The 19133-nt window shown below is 39.1% G+C and overlaps 1 protein-coding gene across 8 annotated transcripts in view; it reads right to left on the bottom strand.

Annotated features, from left to right (window-relative positions):
- Positions 1–15040: 15040 nt before the first annotated feature.
- The window catches only part of MTERF1 (mitochondrial transcription termination factor 1), a 397742-nt gene continuing 393649 nt past the window's right edge, over positions 15041–19133 (bottom strand). For all 8 annotated transcript variants that reach the window (XR_010344051.1, XR_010344054.1, XR_010344053.1 and 5 more), the window contains one exon: positions 15041–17788. The gene's annotated coding sequence lies outside the window, so the exon portion shown is untranslated. The remainder of the gene's footprint in view (positions 17789–19133) is intronic.

Here is a 19133-nt window from a genome sequence, read left to right as displayed (position 1 = left end):
CCATTGATGGTGACTGCGGTTCTCGGCCTTCATTCCTCCATATCACCCATGACTGATACTGTTCACAAGCTCAGCTTGTGAATAGACATCCACAAGCTGTAGGTGCTATTCCTGGCATATTCTCTTTGCCTACCAGTCAAGAAAACATGTTAGAATGCAACAGAAGGTTACATTAATATAGAGATAGTCTGTAATCTCTTCTGATGTCTGAAAACTTTGACACTTTGTGCACAACCAATCATGACCCCCAGTATGTCCCAGTACAATAACGCAGGACCATTGGACAAGGTAATTGTTCAGATCTCTGGACATATGACATCTCTGACTCTATAAAAGATAGACAGATCGTAGCCACAACCAGGAAGTAATTCCTCATAGGATTTTGATTAACCAGACTGATTTTGTACAGAAACATCCAGAAGGCTGGCTCAGAACTGGGCTTTCTCTCCCACACATGAAACACAACATTTCTTAACATGAGGTCTAGAGAAAACTTCCCTCTGCTCCCCCTCCCTGTCCACAAACTCCAAAAGACTTATTTGCTTCTGGCTGAAGACGCATTTGCATAAAATGGTTACAGAAAATAAGTGGAAACCCAGTTCTGCAGCATGCAAAAGCGCATCCAGGGAAAGGTTGACAGAGCACAGGATCCAAAAAGCCAACGAGACCAAACATCAAATAACTGAATATCAACTGTCCCTTTCCTGGTCACTCCAATTTTCTTTGATTCTAGGTCACTGAATAAAAGTTTTTTATGATAGTATCTTCTCTCTAATTAAACATATCCAGAGACAGTTCTAAAAATGCACCTCTGGAAAGCGAATTTATGGTGTTATCCTCGCCCTGTGAGAAGGGAAGAGTGGAGTTCTTTGCATAAAACTCTCTCCCGACCCCGCAAATAATCTATTTTCACAATTGGTGGACATTTATACCCCTCTTATTGACTTTTGTCTCTGTTGTCCTGTTGAATGCTGATCTGATTGCACTTAAATATTCGCCCATGCAAGGGAAATGTCACTAAATGCTGCTGCTTGCTGAGCTGTTGATTTTGCATGGATAGAGCACTGTGATCATGCTCCGCCGAGCTAATCCTCACAGGAAAGAAAGTTACACTCACGGTGTTACTCTCCCTTTGTAAAGGAGTTCTGTATTTAGTCTTGTGTTTCTGAAACATGAAGGCACATGTCATAAAAATGTTCTGCATATAAATGAAATAATGTAAAGCAATTATGATGCTTAAGAATGCAATGATATGATTATGAAATGTAGAGTGTTAATGATTAAAATCTATTTTAACTTGTTCAAAATTATTTGCCTCTTTTCCAAATTCAATGTGTGCAACTAAAATAAGGAAAGATGCCACATTGAAGTGGTGTGTGAAGGTCAGAAACCTAAACACAACAGAGTCAAAAGCCAGAAACTTAAAACGTCAAGTTCACTGTGTTATCTATACTGGCTGTGTATATGGTTCAAATTATCGGGTTAATTGACACATCTCCACTTTACTTCAGGCTGTATAGATGGAACTTTGTCAAAATTAGATGCTTCATAAATGGCTTTGATGTTATCTTTGAATTCATCTCCTTACCAAAGAAGGGCTATTAAAGCAGCTTCTACAGTGGCAACAATCTTTCCAACCAAAGTAAAACAGCTAAATGCTTAATAGGCCCAATTCTCTGCAGAAGCCTCTGTTCACCAACCCCCTGAGGCAAAGCTGCTGAGAATAAGGATGTAGCAAACTGTAGCACTTAGGGAGCCACAGGTAGAGGTGGGGTAGAGAAAGGCAGGGATGGAGCTTTTTCCCATCTACCTTCAGGGCACTTGGTAGTGATAATGGGACTATGAATAATCAACTTCATTCATGACCTTAGGGAGCTCAACCTGTCAGGCGACTTCCTCTTTACACCTCCATTCTCTACAACCTCCTCTCCCTTTTAGCCCCTGTCTTTGGGACCTGTTGTCAAAGAACATTGACATATCACCCAGGAATCCTTCCCCTTCCGCCCGCCATGCTTACAGACCATTGTCCATCTATAGACATCTTCCGTTTGCCAAGGTAAACTCCTCCATCTGGACTTTGCAGCCCATTCCTTTATAACTTCCCAGGGGCTTTATACCACTGTCAAATGCAACCTCCCTTTTCTCTTCTATATTCAACCGAGTCGTTTAAATTGTAGACTTCTCTCTGACACTAAATATTGAAAATTTCATTCCACCAGAGTAGGCTTGTTTTATTACAATGTACGTCCCAAATATTGCATGGGATATATTTATACTGAAAAAGTATTTGCTGTTTATCTGAAATTCAAATTAAACTGGGCATCCTGTATCTTTATGTGCTAAATCTGGCAACCATACACTAGAGAGGTCTTTCTTCACAGCCCACTTCAGAAAACAGTACTATTTTCTGCAGGCAGTTTCTGTCATCTTTTTTTATCTTCATACATGATTACCACTGGGCATAGCATATGTTTATATGTTTGCGCATTGTCTGTGTCTCTCCATCTCCCCACTAGAATGTAGGGGCCATGCAAGCAGTAGCTTTCAAAATTTTCTGTTGTATCCCCATTGCCTAAAACAGGGTGTAGCACGACATTAAGATTTAATTAATAGTTTTTGAATAAATAAATGCTTGAGTTTCTCTTATTTTAAAATAATTGTCACTCAACACCACAATCTCTCTGGCTCTACTCCTTCTTTTCTCTCTCCCACTTCAGAATCAGATTTTTAAAAACAGGTCTTACTATTCACTGTCCCTATGACTTCATCTCTCAATTCCCTGTCTTCATACTCCATTCTGGCTCTGGTTTTATCATTTAACCAAAACAGCTCTGGATAAGGTCACCAATTACCTCCATGTTGTTAAATCACTTGGACATTTTTTAACCCCATCTAGTCTCTCAAGATGTGATGCTATAAACCACTTCACACTTCACGAAATAAACCCCCTGTTTCACTGGCAATGCACTCTCCTGGTTTTCCTTACTCCTTCTTAGTATCCCTTGTTAATTTGTCCTTCTCTACCTGGCCATTAACATTTGGAGTTAGGCCAGGTGTGGTGGCTTACGTCTGTAATCCCAGTGCCAGGAGTCTGAGATCAGCTGGGCAACATAGTGAGACCACAAATCTACAAAATAATTTTTAAATAGCCAGGTGTGGTGGCATGCACCTGTAGTCTTAACTACACTAGAGGCTAAATCAGGAGGATTGCTGAGCCCAGGAGTTTAAAGCAAAAGTGAGCTATGATCATACCACTGCATTCCAGCCTGGGTGACAGAGCAAGACCATATCTCTTAAAAAAAGAAACAAAAACAAAACTTGGAGTTAGTCTAGGCCCTGTTTTCTCTTCGTTCTATATTCTCTCCCTCAGGTAATCTCATCTATGCCCATGGCTTCAATGACCATTTATTTACCGATGACTCCCAAAATATCCAGCCCAAATATTTCGGAGTCATCAGCAAATAAACTCAATTGTCTAAAACTGAATTTAAGACATCCTCTGCTCACCCTAACCCCGGTTGTCTTCTATTGTTTCACATCTCATTGAATGACACCTTCATGCATCTAAAGGCACAAACCAGAAAACTAACAGTCATCCTGGGCACCTGTAAATCTCACTTCCCAAATAGTTCTTGAATCTATTCATTTCTCTGTATCTCCATAGTCACCTAGTACAAAAAAGTGTGACCTCTTGCTAGACCACTCAATAGCTTCTTAACTAAAAGAGCTATATTCATTGACTCAGATCTCCTTCCAATCTGTTCTCTACATTTACAGCTAATGTGATATTTTTTTTCACCTGTTGAAAATTCTTCATTGGTTTCTTAGGGGCCCCCAATCTCTCTTTTCAGTTTTACCCCCTGCTACTCTCTTATTCTTTCAGCTGCAGCAACACTGGCCAGGAATTAGTTTCTTAAATGCAACTATACCACTCTATCAAGAGGGCTAGACGAGGTTCAAATAGTGAGGTAGTGAGAAATAACACCGTATATGAAAATCAGCCATCTGTGATCAGCCAAAACTATCATATGAAATTTAGGGTCAAAAGGTCCTTCACATATCATCTGGTCTAATTCTCTCCCCACAAATAAGAAAATGAGGGCTCAGAGAGAAGAGGCTGACCAAAGTCACACAGTTATTCAGTGGCAGAGATAGGAATAAGCCTTCAAACTCAATAATCAATAACTTTGTCAATGAAAAATTTTTTAAATTTTATTTCAATAGTTTTGGGGGAACACAGAAAAGTGGATGCGTGGAAAAGTTCTTTAATGGTGATTTCAGAGATTTTGGTGCACCCATCATCTGAGCAGCATACACTCCACCCAATGTGTAGTTTTTTTTTTTTTATTGCATTTTAGGTTTTGGGGTACATGTGAAAAACATGCAAGGTTGTTGCATAGGTGCATACGTGGCAGTGTGATTTGCTGCCTTCCTCCCCTTCACCTATATCTGGCATTTCTCCCCATGTTATCTCTCCCCAACTCCCCACCCACCACTGTCCCCCCTACTCCCCCCCAACAGACCCCAGTGTATAGTGCTCCCCTCCCTGTGTTCATGTGTTCCCATTGTTCAATACCTGTCTATGAGTGAGAACATGCGGTGTTTGATTTTGTGTTCTTGTGTCAGTTTGCTGAGAATGATGGTTTCCAGGTTTCTCCATGTCCCTACAAAGGACGCGAACTCATCGTTTTTGATGGCTGCATAATATTCCATGGTGTATATGTGCCACATTTTCCCTGTCCAGTCTATCATCGATGGGCATTTGGGTTGGTTCCAGGTCTTTGCTATTGTAAACTGTGCTGCAATGAACATTCGTGTGCATGTGTCCTTATAGTAGAACGATTTATAATGTGTAGTTTTTAATCCCTCATCCCCTCCAAGTCTTCCCCCAGAGTCTCCAAAGTCCATTCTGTCATTCATATGCCTTTGTGTTCTCATAGCTTGGCTCCTGCTTATTTATAAGTGAGTACATATGATGTTTATTTTTTTCGATTCCTGAGTTACTTCACCTAGAATAATGGTCTCCAACTCCATCTGGGTTGCTGTGAATGTCATTATTTCATTCCTTTTTATGACTGAGTAGTATTCCATGGCATATATACCACATTTTCTTTATTTGTTGGCTGATGGGCATTTAGACTGGTTCCATATTTTTGCAATTGTGAATTTAGCTGCTATAAACATGTGTGTGCAAGTGTCCTTTTTCATATAATGACTTCTTTTCTCTGGGTAGATATCCAGTAGTGGGATTTCCGGATCAAACGGTAGTTCTACTTTGAGTTCTTTAAAAAATATCCATCCTGTTTTCCATAGTGGTTGTACTAGTTTACATTCCCACCAGCAGTTTAAAAGTATTCCCTTTTCACCACATTCATGTCAACATCTGTTGTTTTTTTATTTATTTTTTGATTATGGTCATACTTGCAGGAGTAAGGTGGCATCACATTGTGGTTTTGAGATGCATTTCCTTGATAATTAGTGATGTTGAGCTTTTCATTTCATGCTTGCTGGCCATTTTTATATCTTCTTTTGAGAATTGTCTATTCATGTCCTTTACCCACTTTTTGATGGGATTATTTGTTTTTTTTTCCTTGCTGATTTGAGTTCCTTGTAGATTCTGGATATTAGTCCTTTGTCAAATGCACAATTTATGAAGATTTTCGTCTACTCTGTAGGTTGTCTGTTACTCTGCTGATTATTTCTTTGCTGTGCATAAGTTTTATAGTTTAATTAAGCCCCATCTATTGATAATTGTTTTCGTTGCATTTGCTTTTGGGTTCTTTGTCATGAACTGTTTGCCCAAGTCAATATCTAGAAGAGTTTTTCCAACGTTATCATCTAAAATTTTTATGGTTTTACGTCTTAGGCTTAAGTTTTTTATTTGAGTTGATTTATGTATAAGATGAGAAATGAGGATCCAGCTTCATTCTTCTACATGTTGCTTGCCACTTATTCCAGTATCATTTATTGAATTGGGTGTCCTTTCTCCACTTTATGTTTTTGATTGCTTTGCTGAACATTAGTTGGCTGTAAGTATTTGGCTTTATTTCTGGGTTCTCTATTCTGTTCCATTGGTCTACATGCCTATTTTTATATCAATACCATGTTGTTTTGGTAACTATAGCCTTGTAGTGTAGTTTGAAGTCAGGTAATGTGATGCCTACAGAGATTGTTTTGTTTTGTTTTTTGTTTAGTCTTGCTTTGGCTATGCAGACTCTTTTTTTTTTTTGTTCCATATGAATTTTAGGTTGTTTTTTCTGGTTCTGTGAAGAATGATGATGGCTCTCTGATGGCAATTGCATTAAATTTGTAGATTCTTTTGGTTGTATGGTCATTTTCACAATATCAGTTCTACCCATCTATGAGCAGAGGATATGTTTCCATTTGTTTGTGTCATCTATAATTTCTTTCAGTAGTGTTTTGTAGTTTTCTCTGTGGAGATCTTTCACCTCCTTGGTTAGGTACATTCTTAAGTCTTTTATTTTACTTTTTTAAGTTATAAAAGAAATGTAGTTCATTTGATTGTCATCTTGTCATTGTTGGTGTGTAGCAGTGCTACTAATTTGTGTACATTGATTTTGTATCCTGAAACTTTACTGAATTCATTTATCAGTTCTAGGAGCTTTTTGGATGAGTCTTTAGGGTTTTCTGGGTATACAATCATACCATCAATGAATAGCTAGTTTGACTTTCTCTTTACCTATCTGGATGCCCTTTATTTCACTTTTCTTTCTTTCTTTTCTTTTTCTTTTTATTTTTTTTGGGGGGGTGGGGGTGGGTGAGATGGGAGTCTAGCTCTATAGCCCAGGCTAGAGTGCAGCGGTGCAATCTCAGCTCACTGCAACCTCCACCTCCCAGGACCCAGTTCAAGCAATTCTCCTGCCTCGGCCTCCCCAGTAGCTGGGATTATAGGCACGTGCTGCCATGCCCAGCTAATTTCTGTATTTTTAGTAGAGATAGGGCTTCACCATATTGGCCAGGCTGGTCTTAAACTCCTGACCTCATGATCCACCCACCTCAGCCTCTCAAAGTCCTGGGATTACAGGCATGAGCCACTGCACCCAGCCAGGATGCCCTTTATTTCTTTCTCTTGTCTGATTGTGCTGGTTAGGACTTCCAGTACTATGCTGAATAGAAGTGGTGAAAGTGGGCATCCTTGACTTGCAGTTTTCAAGGGGAATGCTTTCAACTTTTGACCAGGTTGAAAAAGCCTGCTATAGACAGGTGCCAGTATATGAATGGGGCCAGGATTGGAACCTCGGTGGGACAACTGATTAGTATATAAGTAAACAACAGGATCCAGAACAAACCAACTAAAAGTCTACCTTCTGAGTCTGACACATAAAGTAATTGGGATTTTCACAAGGATTTTCTTCTTTCTTCTATAAGTACTAAAAATAATCAACTCGGTATCCACTGAAAGTTACAAAATGAGGGCAATAGACTTAAGCACTACTATTTCCTCACAATTAGGCAAAAGTTCATTGGAAAGACCCTAGTCCATTTCCTTTCAAAGGAAATTCCAAACTACAGAGCACAATTCATACTTTGAAACCAAAGTTGTTGTTCAACCACCAGGGGAAGCTTTCTGGAGGACTCTTCTATTGAGATCAAGAAAGGCTGAGTAAATACCCTGTGTATGCTTATCACTATGGGCAATGAAGCATAAATGAGTATGAAAGTCGCCTTTTGGTGTCAAAAGACCTTACAAGATTCTTTTCCAAATGGGATTGGAATTATTAGTAAATTTTTTGAGCTGAAAGGCACTGTTTATCAGCTGTAAGTATTTTTAATTGGTTTCCAGGGAACACCTGTGTTAGGGTTATAAGCATCAAAGGTGATAAACAACTTAATTATCCTCCTAGAACCATTAGGAAAAAGTATCACTGTTGGTGAGCTTTCTTTGATGCCTTCTTTTGAAATGCCATCCTGCTACTATTGTGGGGCTATTTGTAGTTTATTTCCTGAAGCTTTCATGCTCTCTTCATACATAGAAAAGGCTGTTAGAAGTAGATTAATGAAATTAATAACATTTTCACCACTGGTCAAGTGTATCTTAAGCTACATTGGACATAGCTCCTCCTTGGAGAAGTTAGAGGTAATCAGAAAACTACAGGATAATTTTTTTTTTTTTTTTTTTTTGAGATGGGGTCTTGCTCTATAGCCCAGGCTGGAGCACAGTGGCATGATCTCGGCTCACTGCAAACTCCGCCTCCCAAAACCACAGGATAATTTTAAGAGACAGGGGCAAAAAGCATGTGAGAAGATATAAAGGCCTTGGTACAACACCTATTTCTTTATCATGGTGGTTTCTGAGAAAAGGGAGTTGCCAATCCAGGAGGCTGTTGCAGGCAGAGGAGAGAATTTTGTATTCTCTTTATTTTCAATAATTGTCTTTAAAAATAATTTTTTATGAAGATAATTTGGGACATGAAAGCAAATTATGGTAGCAGTGTTAACAGACAAGACTCTAGTCAAAATACATTTCTTATAATTGCACCTTTTGAGAATGATTATTATTATTATTTTTGCTTTCTAGAATCCTTTATTCCAATACAGTGTCCATGGGAGGAGTTTTAAAAAGTCACTGCTATAACAGAGAAAAACCTTTCTGCAGAAGACAAGGAACAATCAGAACACAAGATTTGAGTAGAGGCAAGAGATGGACTTTTCCTAATTCAGTTTTAGCTCAGGACTAATACTGAGTTACTTAGCATTTTGGTCTTACCACCTTCTCTTATTTCTCTATCACATAGAATAATTTTCTGATTCACACTTTCAGTAGTTGAAATGTCTTTTTACCTGGCAGAAATGAATTAAAAATCATGTTTTGAACTCCTCAAGAAGAGGTATTATAGAGATTCAGGGGAATTCACTATAATCATTTTTAAGTATTTCATGTTTTAAAAACTGCTGACTGTGATAAAAAACACAGAGTTGGAAAAGGACCACAGGGAATCCATTCCTGTCTCACTTCATGAATGAGGAAACTGAGGCCCATCTGTGACATGAAGTGATCAGCTCAGGGCTTTTGCCAAACTACCCCGTGGCCTTCTCACTTGATTCTGCTGAGGGAAATCATGCACCATGGCTGGGACTAGGATCATGTTAAATAACTGTCTCCACATGATATCTTTGGTATTGGATAGAATTAAAGGGAAGCACAGCGGCCACCATCCTTTCAGCCCTGCCTCAAATTGGCAATCTACCAACTAGACCAAACATTAATTTCCCCAAACTATTGTGAAGCATGAAATGTGATATCACCAAAAAAAATGTCAGCTGGACATTAAAATCAGAACTTAAAAAAATACCTAACTTAATCACTTTGGATTTAAACAGAGAATAAAACAACTGATACTCCCTTGGCACGACTTGATCCAAAAGGGAGAGGACCTTTTTTTAGCACCAGTAGGTCTATTAGCATGGGGCTCCGGGCTTATGACAGGGCTTGTCTCCCTTCACATTTATCTGTAGCATCTTCAGTTACCCCTTCTCCTTCTCCCTTGTTCAACCGGTCAGCTTTAATTTCTTTCTGAATGTTGGCGAAAATTTTTTATTGAAAAGCAAATGGTCCAGTAATATCTTTTCATATAATACAAGCTTAAAAAAGGAGAGTGTGTGTGTGCTTCAATCTTATAATTCCATATTTGATTTGTGGTATGTTTTGGCTCCAGGAAGGCATTTTAAGAATCCTGGTTATCTCAGACCTAAATACCCCAGTTTGTAGACAAAGGAACAAGTAGAAAATGTCATGCTCTCTGCAGACTGCAACACCCCACTCTACCTATTTCCACCACAATCTTACTTCTGAGATCTTTCTAAAGGAAACAGGCAAGAGTGATCCTTCTTCCTGAGTTCCAGTTTTATACCAGAGAAAGACAGACATCTTCCTGTTCTGGGTTCTATTAGTACTAACAGAGAAAGGGCAAAGACTATGAGTCTCACAGTCTTTAACTGGCAATCAGCCCACAGCCACCCACATTTGACTGCCTGGTAAATTCTGTCTGCCAGTATTGATAATGGTTGTTGACAAACTCACAGGATTATGGCAGCTTGACACAACCACTTTGAGAAGAATAATGTTTGTTTTTTCCATGAATAAAACTCATATTTAAGAATTCTGCATCTCTAAAATACCACCCCCGAGTTTTCCTCAGGCCTTTTTTTCTACCCTAAACACAACAAAGAGATAGAACACAAGTTCGCCAGTAACTGTGGCTCTCTGTGACAATGACTTTGCAGATTCCCTTAAGGGAGCCCTTTCACTCTTAGAATATTTGCCCTGATTTATTTATGCAGTTGTTTTATAAAATAATTATACCTATGGTTATTAAAATGACTAAATTAATAGAAGGATTGCTATCCCAGCATCTTTCTTCCCGGTCAGTCCAGGATTAGGGCTTCAGGTTCAGATCGAACCTCAATACTTGTAGAAGGCAAAGCTGCAACCCAGGTAATTTCTGTCTTGGGAGATTTTTTTTTTCGTAGGGGAGATTTTTCATCTCCACTTCTTACTTCTAAGCTACTCCCTAATAATTTTTTGTCCCAGATTAGCCCAGAGCAATCTCATTGTATAATAGAATCTGAAGAGTGTCTGACCCCCCTAAGGAGTTCATCTCATTAATGCCATCCTACCTCCTTTACTGAAACTATAGCTTGCCAGATCATTAGGATTCTTAGCCAAACTGTGTATCCCATATCCATTTCCTTAAGATCTTGTAGATAATCAGTAAGAGATTTAATACATCAGCACATGATAAGGTTACAGGGGCAATATCGTATAGCTCTTAAGAGTATGTGATTTAAAGCCAAATTGTAACAATTGCAACTTTTTAAAGGCTCCATAAAGCAGAGCTATCATCATTGGATTGTTATTGTTATTAACAACAACAGCAACAATAGCTATTAACGGTATACTGACCATCTTCTCCAAGTAGTATTGTTTTTCTAGAGGCTTTCAATGATTTTACCTTTTGAAGGGAGGAATGTGTTTCTGTTTCTAGATACCCAATAAGGGCATGATCTTGCTGAGATTTCTTTTTTCCAATCTTTCTAAGACCTCTCCTGTCCCGCACTGAAGGCTGGGCCTGCTCAGGGTTATTGGGGTCTCCAGCCTCGATCAGTTAGAAGCTACAGGAAGGGCTGAAATATCACGTGGCAGATACAGAACTGGCCAGATCGGTAGCCAAGAGCGTGGCCACTTTGTCTCCTTACTTCCTCTTATCTCAGAGCCCTAAGTTCCAAGGCTGAGATTCATTAGGTATCCTTAGGCTCCATGTAGGATGAGCAGACGAGAAAAGTAAGGAGTTTCCTTTCTCTAACCCCAGGAATTTTGATATTCCACATGAAAGAATTTTCAAGAAATGAAGCCTGCTTTCTAACGTGTGTGTGTGTGCACACGCATGTAAGTATTGGACAAAAGAACACCACCCCCCTCTTAATCCACAAGAGCTAGCACTGGAATTAGCATCTGAGCCACTTGTAAGTGGAACTAGCAGAGTGGTGATAAAATTCCAGAGGGAGCCATTGTGCCCCACTATTTAAGATTGATTGTGGGCCTTTCTGATTTCTGGTGCAGTAACTAGATTGTCCTCATCTGCAAGGATGCTAACACTAAGCCATGTTCCAAGAACTAATGCTTTGCTGGCTTTGGCTACTACATTGCGCTGGCTCTAAAACAGAACATATTTCTCAAGTGAGTTAATGCCTGTTTACCACTTTGTTGTAATGTGTAATTATCATAAATGACACTTAATTGTTTAATTACTAGACCAAAGGGTAGATAAGAACTTGCTACAAGGAAGACATAAGACCAAGCCTCTCTCTATAAAAAGGTATATATATAATATATACATATGTACCATACATGTTCATACATATCTGGAAGTATTTTTATATGAGTGTTATGTATAAATCAATACTTGTACATGTTTCCAACATCCCAGATTGTCATGGGTTTGATTCAGTGGTCATACAAATGGATTGCAGGAGAGACGTAGCCAAAATAAAGTAATGGTTTGGTTGGCTCAAAATGTGAACTCCCTTTAAACAAGGCTGCTTTAGTAACAGTGTTACTACCAGCCTATTACTAAAGACCACTCTGTTGGGTAACACTATATTGTCTTCTTGTTGCTCTCCTATTTGAGAAAATAATTTGCAATGTGGGGAGAACCTATAGTGACTGGAATGCACATAATGCCAATTCCATATGGAGGGAGGGTGGGCAAATTGGCATAAAGTTTTTTGCTGGAGTCTAGTACTTACACAAAAGACAGGCTGATCATTTGAGAAAATATAAAGAAAAGAATATCCACTTAAACTCCCTCTGTGACTTGTGACACATAGTTCCTGCAGGTCTTAAGGGAATGTTTACCTCCCTTTCAAACGAAGAAAAGATATAACACCTGAAAATTTCAAAGCAATTCCAGGAATGTGCCATTCTCACAATCAAATCTTTTCTGAGACACTGTTCCTTGTGGACCCTTTCCCACAGTTACTGTAGGCTTTGAGCAGTCATGCCAGCTTGCAGTGGCTGATAGTAACAGCTCCTGTTGATTAAGCACTTACTACATTACAGGTGTTAGGGTAAGTGTTTTACCTGTATTCATTCTACTTATTTCTCCCGATGATCTTTTTAGGTCCATGCTACTCTTATTTGCAATTTACAGATAAGAAAACTAAGGCTTGGAGAGAGTAAGTCACAAGCCCATTGGCACACAAGTAGTGGCAGAAGCAGAATTTGGACTCGGGCAGTCAGACTCCCGATCTCATCACCTTAACTACCAACCTATACCAGTGCACCTTGCAATGGTTTGGAACTCTGGCTAAAGGTTTCAAAAACTCAGAATAGATTAGGGAAAATACATCAGCTTCCACAAATCTTGAGTGTTCTCAGTGGCTGATGAAAAATATCTACCAAGCAAGTGAAAACAACAACAATAGCAACAGAGGTTCTGGTGAAACCAGTGTCTCATTGTGACTCAGTCCTTAGGAACAAGCCAAGACTCCTGTTTCCCCTCTGCCTGGTGCTGACTGCTGCAGTAGAAGCAGAGGCACAGTGCAGGTTAATTGTTGGGTAAGTGTGTTTAGCAGCTCCCACTCTTGGGGCTCATTAACCACAAAGGTGACAAACATCACAGAAATGGTACAAGTCACCCAGAGAAGAACTGGCTAACGACACCAGGCTCACGCTCCCAAAACCAGAGGTATGTTACATGTTTCCTTTAGAGGAATCTTTTAGTGTTATCACAAAAAGACAGCTGAATCTTTATATTTTATTAGCTCCCTGGTACCATCATATGTGTACAACATATCTTGAAAAGAGGCTTGCGATGTCATGAAACACACAGCATTTTATAATTATCTTTTTATATAAAGTCTTTCCTAATGTCGGAGGTGACTCTACTCATTTGAAAATTGCTTAATTTGGCAAAGGAGATTTTATAAGACATATGGTCTGCAATGCTAGTCTTACCCCTGAGGAAAGAGAGAAGAATGCACTCTTACATGTTTTGAGGAAAGGGGATTTTTTGTGTGTGTATTCCTTCAACAAAGTTATTTGGAGCAGCTGTTGTGTCTAAGTAACTACCTGGAGGCTAAAGGAAAACAGAGAAATCGATGGTATGGTCCTTTTCTTGAAGAAGGCCAGAGTCCTATCTGCAATAATCAGAACAGGGCTGGCTGCCATATATACATGTTTGATGCATGTCACCATCTTGTCTGGGCCATCCTCAACCGTTACCCCAATGAAGTCCCTTCTACCCTCAAAAGAAACAAGCAAACACAAACATATAGTTTGAGGAGGATAAAATCAAAGATCGAATACCACAGAAAACATTTTAAGTTCAACTTATTTTAAAGCCCAAGCTTCCAGACTCATGTTGATGTATGGATCATCTTATAGTAGCTTATTGATAAAAGTGAAAGTCATGAGAGTCAGAATTTCTAGAAGGAGAGAAAAGATAAATTATCTGCACGGCACATACTTTTTGGGTAAATCTATTAGATTATATCTTCAGATCTGCCGCTTACCTGCTATAGTAATTATATTTCACAGCCACTGTGAGTTTTAGTTTTCTTCATATGGGTCTAAGAGTACCTGCTTTGCCTGCCTGGGAAGGTTGATATGAAAATAAAATGAGATATAAAATATAACATACTTCATAACTGGATTCTTTATGGAGGTAATACTAGGTGAGAGGATGAGTCTTTAACCTTCAGTTAATTTTTCTTTAGCTGTCCATTTGTTTGTTTATGTAATATAGAAATAGAGAGTAATGCCAAATGATATCTTACCTCATGAAGCTGGGGAGATCTTTACCAAATCCTTGACATGCATCACTTAGGATCCTTTCTGTACTACCTGCTTCTAACTCCAGCCACTTCTGTGGTGACAGTTGTGCACAGGTTCTGATAAAATTCGCCGTGACAGTGATGTACTAAATGACCTGACTTTGCATCGTCCTCCAAAGGGTTTCTATGGTAATACAGAAGTTTAGAGCACCACAGGACTCTGTCACGTACCCATGCAAATACCTGAATGTGCAAGGAGGTTAGCATCCTCATGAGATGGAACTTTGATCCCTGGGAGGCAGGAGTCTGTGGATTAATTTATTTTCCCTTTTTCCCACTAGAGATACTTCCCTGAGAAGCTGTTATAGGTCTTCTCAGAGAATGGTCTTGCAACAACCAGCTTGATCAGCATTCTTACACTTTCTTTCACCCTTTGCTGCTTTTGTAATCCATAGTCCTCATTTTGGGTTACATGCCCTAATAAGGTAGTACAATGTAAACCTCTGGTCCAGGCTCTGCTTTCTGGGAGCCAAGACTAAGACAATTAATGCTGAATCACTCCGGAAAGCAGCCCATCAAGAAGGTATTTTGGATCTGAGTTATAAAGGTCCCATTGCTGGCAGAAGGTGTAGTTGTGATAATACCTAGCATGTACTAGCATTATAATAACTAAGACTTTCACCTGTGGTTAATTGGGTTGTGGTGCAGGTGGCAAATGCTTTTATTTTTCACAAGCATAGATATACAAAAAGAATATCTCTTTATTAATTGAGGAAGTTTTAATGTTTTTATGTACACACACAAGGCTTTCACACAAAGTCAGCATTGTGACAATGCACTTTCATGGAGTTACATTTGCCAAAAAAATGCATACAATGAATTAGAACTCTAAATTCTCTACACAATTTATACCTCCAGTATTGAAAATGATGAGAAGATGAAATATGTAGCATATTGTTAAAAAAAATGCTGATTGTGAAAAAAATACTGACAATTTAAAATGGTTTAAAAATCTGAAAAGAAAACAACTCCCCCCAAACTAGAAAATTTTGAAATATAAAAAACTGCATTACAGGGATAGATTATGGGCAATTGCACAGAGATAGTCCACAAGAGCTTAGTAACTTTCATGATCATGAACTGTATTTCAAAGTCTCGCGTCTGACTTTATGATGAATAGCTGCTTTTTAAAAAAATTTTACTTTAGGGCATGGCTCTCCTTGGAGATACGTTTATATTCTTTTTCTATGTGGACCTGCTATTTTGGACATTCTTCTATATAATTCGCTGCACATCAACATGAGCATTTCCTGTTAAATCTTCCCATCTTCCATGTTATTCTTCTGTGTTGTTTTGGGTACCCAAAATTCCATTCTGAATGCACTCATATTCAGATCTCAAATTTGGTGAAAACAATACTGGTAATCAAACAGCAACACTTGCATAAGTGTCTTCTTATCCTACCATGCAGATAATTATTTTTGAATCAGTTAGTAACTTCCCTAACTTCTGCAGGCAAATGTGGCTTTAATTTATTAAAAGCTCCTTGAAGGTCACAGATGATAGGAATGCCAACGCAGGAAACTGGCACACTTTTAAACTGAAGTTTTCATTGTTGCCATATCATGTGACCAATCCACTTGTGTGAATTGTTCCGTAAATGCAAATAAAGACACTAAAGGTAATAGTTCTGCCCAACATGATCCAACTAATATGATGTAAGTATCCTGTATACAACGAAAAATGCTTTAATCCTTTCCCTAGAATCTGGCTTTCAGGACTTTAACGTTCAGAATTTTAATGTTGTAAAATTATGGGATTGTAATTTTAAGATTTTAGATGTTAGGGATTTTGATCTTTAGATATTTCAGAATTTGCGATTATGACATTTATTTTGGGATTGTGTCTTTTGGGATTATGATCCAATCCATTTCTTGGAACCACAGAGAAGACCATGCTGAAAATCAAGCTCAGGATTTAATTGTAAAAGTGTAGAACCACAAAGCAGAGTGAATATACAGGTTCAACAGATCTCCTATATCCAAGTCAGGACCTCGATAGGAAAAGAGTAGATGGGAACATTTTGATGAACCAGCTGGTAATCTTGAACTACCAGATTCCAGTAAAGCCTCCTCCTAGGGCCCTTCTTCCTGGAGGAGAGCAGTGGCTACTTGCTTGGAGACTATTCATAAGATAATTGTCTCTTTGAGATCTGCCTCTAGAATTCCTCATTCCCTCTAGACTGTTGACCAAGAAGTCTCAGCCCAGCCCAAGCACTATTACTAGAGGAAATAGCTTGTCTGCCAAAAGAATTGCAGAAACCAGTTCAAATGATCTGGTAGGAGTAGAGAGCTATATATGTGGAACTGAAGCTTGAGGGTCCTGGACTGGGGTGAGGACATCAGTATATGAGGCTGGACAAAGGAAAGTTTACTAACATGGAGGAAACTAGCCATGATCAGAATTTGATGCCCTACAAAGAACCCCTGGATCTCATCCTAAGGGTCTGTTGAGATGTGTGTTAAGGCTTGGTGAAGAGACTGTTTACATCAACTACTACGGTAGAAAATCACCTTCCCATCATCCTTTTCCAGATATAAATCAGTTCATAGATCCAGAGTTTAGTGATAGATGAGGAAGCCAGGATCCCTTGAGGGAGGACTCTTCAATGCCACCACCAGTATATATAGGAAATATTCCTTTGATTTTTTTCCCCAAATGTATTTGCAGCAGAGTAACTTTGCACTGTTGGAAAGGGAAAACGCAGACTTTTCAAAGGCTGTTAGATAAGGACTTGGGGTTGAAATTATACCAAATGAACTGAAATGCTATCAAAGATATCTGGTTAGAGTGGGAGCCCATCTGGACATAGTGATAATGGAATTTTAGGTCAAGTTTGTTTCACAGTGCATTAAAGTGTTCACAGACCCATCCTGAGTGTGTGTAACTGAGTTAAACATATTTGTCAGGTGATAGAGCTCTCATACTCCTTCCCAGATTTGTAGTATAAGGGATATTATGAGGGAAGGGCTAAGCTGAAGTCCCTGAACCTGTCTCTATCCCCACCTAAGACCATAAATCAGAAGTAACACTGAATGCCAGGAAGAATTGCAGAGATTAGTAACACAATCAAACACTTGAAGAATACAAGGGTGATGTTTTCCATCATATCCCTGGTTCAATTTTTCTGCATGCTCATTTCCGGGCATACCTAGCCCTGGAAAATCCTGAGAGCTCACGGTGGATGATGGTGAATTATCATAAACATAACCAGATGTTAACGCCAATGGTATCTGCTGTGCCAGATGTGCTCTCTTCACTGCAAGTGGATTAGCAGGCCTAGGTATGTGACGATCTGGCAGATGTGTCTTTCTCAATGCTCATAAGGAGGAAGGATCAAAACAGCTTACTCTCACATTGTAGAGACAACAACTCGCTTGCAAAATTTGTGCTTTCTGTCCCCACACTCTAAGGTCTGGTTTCCACTGCAGGGCTGAGAAGAGAAAGAGTTGGTTCACTGGGTGCACAGAAAGGGCTCCACCAAACTTGAAGCTTCAACTACCACATTTAGGCTTCTTGCAGTAGTGGACCAAAGGCAAATAAATAAATTACTATATTGGCAATGGTAATCAACCCTGACTGCTATGGGGAGTGAGAGCTGCTGCTATACAATGCAGACAACAAGGAGTATGTCCCGTATCAATGAGATGCACTTACTGGCATCTCTCTTGATTATGCACACTCATATTGGCTCCTCCTCCTTCCCTGCTTCACTCTCCTTGTCCCTCCCTGCATCTCCCTGAAATTGCACCCCCTGACAAAATAGTAATACAGAATCCTTTGCATTGGGCTTCACTTTCAAGAAAACCCAGGCTCAGGCTGCTGTAACACTCGTAGGTTCAAATGTACCTATTGCACAGAGAGAACACATATACCAGACATTTTACATATTTCATTTCACTTAATCTTCACAGCAATCTTCAGAGGTGGAATAATTATTTCTGCCTTCCAGATAAGGAGACAGGATCAGATGAGTCCAAGGACTTTCCAGAGGACATCCAGTTTATGTGTAGTACAGCCAGATTTGGAACCAGGAAATGAACATCAATATCCTGGAGAAACACAGTGGGGACTGGCCTGCAGGAGCAGAATGTGAGATCCCTTGACTGAATTCTGAGTATCTCAAAGGAAATGATGTTGTTCCGTCAGTTCATTTAAAGATTTGAGACAAAGAAAGCTAAGCCAAGTCACCAGGTAAGCCAAGTCACCGGGTGAAGAGCAAGAACTCCTGGCCCCTTTCAAATTGGAGGCAGTCAGGTGTGGCAGAAAGAGCATGGACTTTGGCATCAAACCTTTCTATGAATCTTCACTCTTCCACTTGCTGGAATTCAAGTTTCTTTTAACCACCTTGAATTCCAGTTTTCTCACCAGTAAACAGGGAGTGATAATATCCACCTTTCAAAAACACTGTGAGGATTAGAGACAAACTTTTTGAAGTGCTAATAACTAAACTATCTCTAAGTATGGTAGTTAGTATGAGATTTATTATTAATTCCTTGTCCTATGTTTGTAAAAAGCACACAAAGACAGCTTGCACCAATTGCACCAAGGTACAATATAAAACAACTAAACATTTAGGCTACTGGCTTTATAGTTTCCTTTTCTCATTTGTGCCATGGCAAACTTTAGTTCATTTTATTCTGTATCATTCAACAATTAAGGCAAAATCATGGCAACCATTTCTAATAATCTCTTAGAAATGCTATTCAACAAATATTTCTCAAGGGGCTTCAATACGCAACACTTTGTGCTGGTTTCTAAATATGTTGAATCCTACA

Source organism: Aotus nancymaae, unplaced genomic scaffold (genome assembly GCF_030222135.1).
Source record: "Aotus nancymaae isolate 86718 unplaced genomic scaffold, 86718_ANA_hifiasm-v0.15.2.pri h1tg000025l, whole genome shotgun sequence".
NCBI lineage: Eukaryota > Metazoa > Chordata > Mammalia > Primates > Aotidae > Aotus > Aotus nancymaae.
This window is presented reverse-complemented; position numbering and strand designations above follow the sequence as displayed.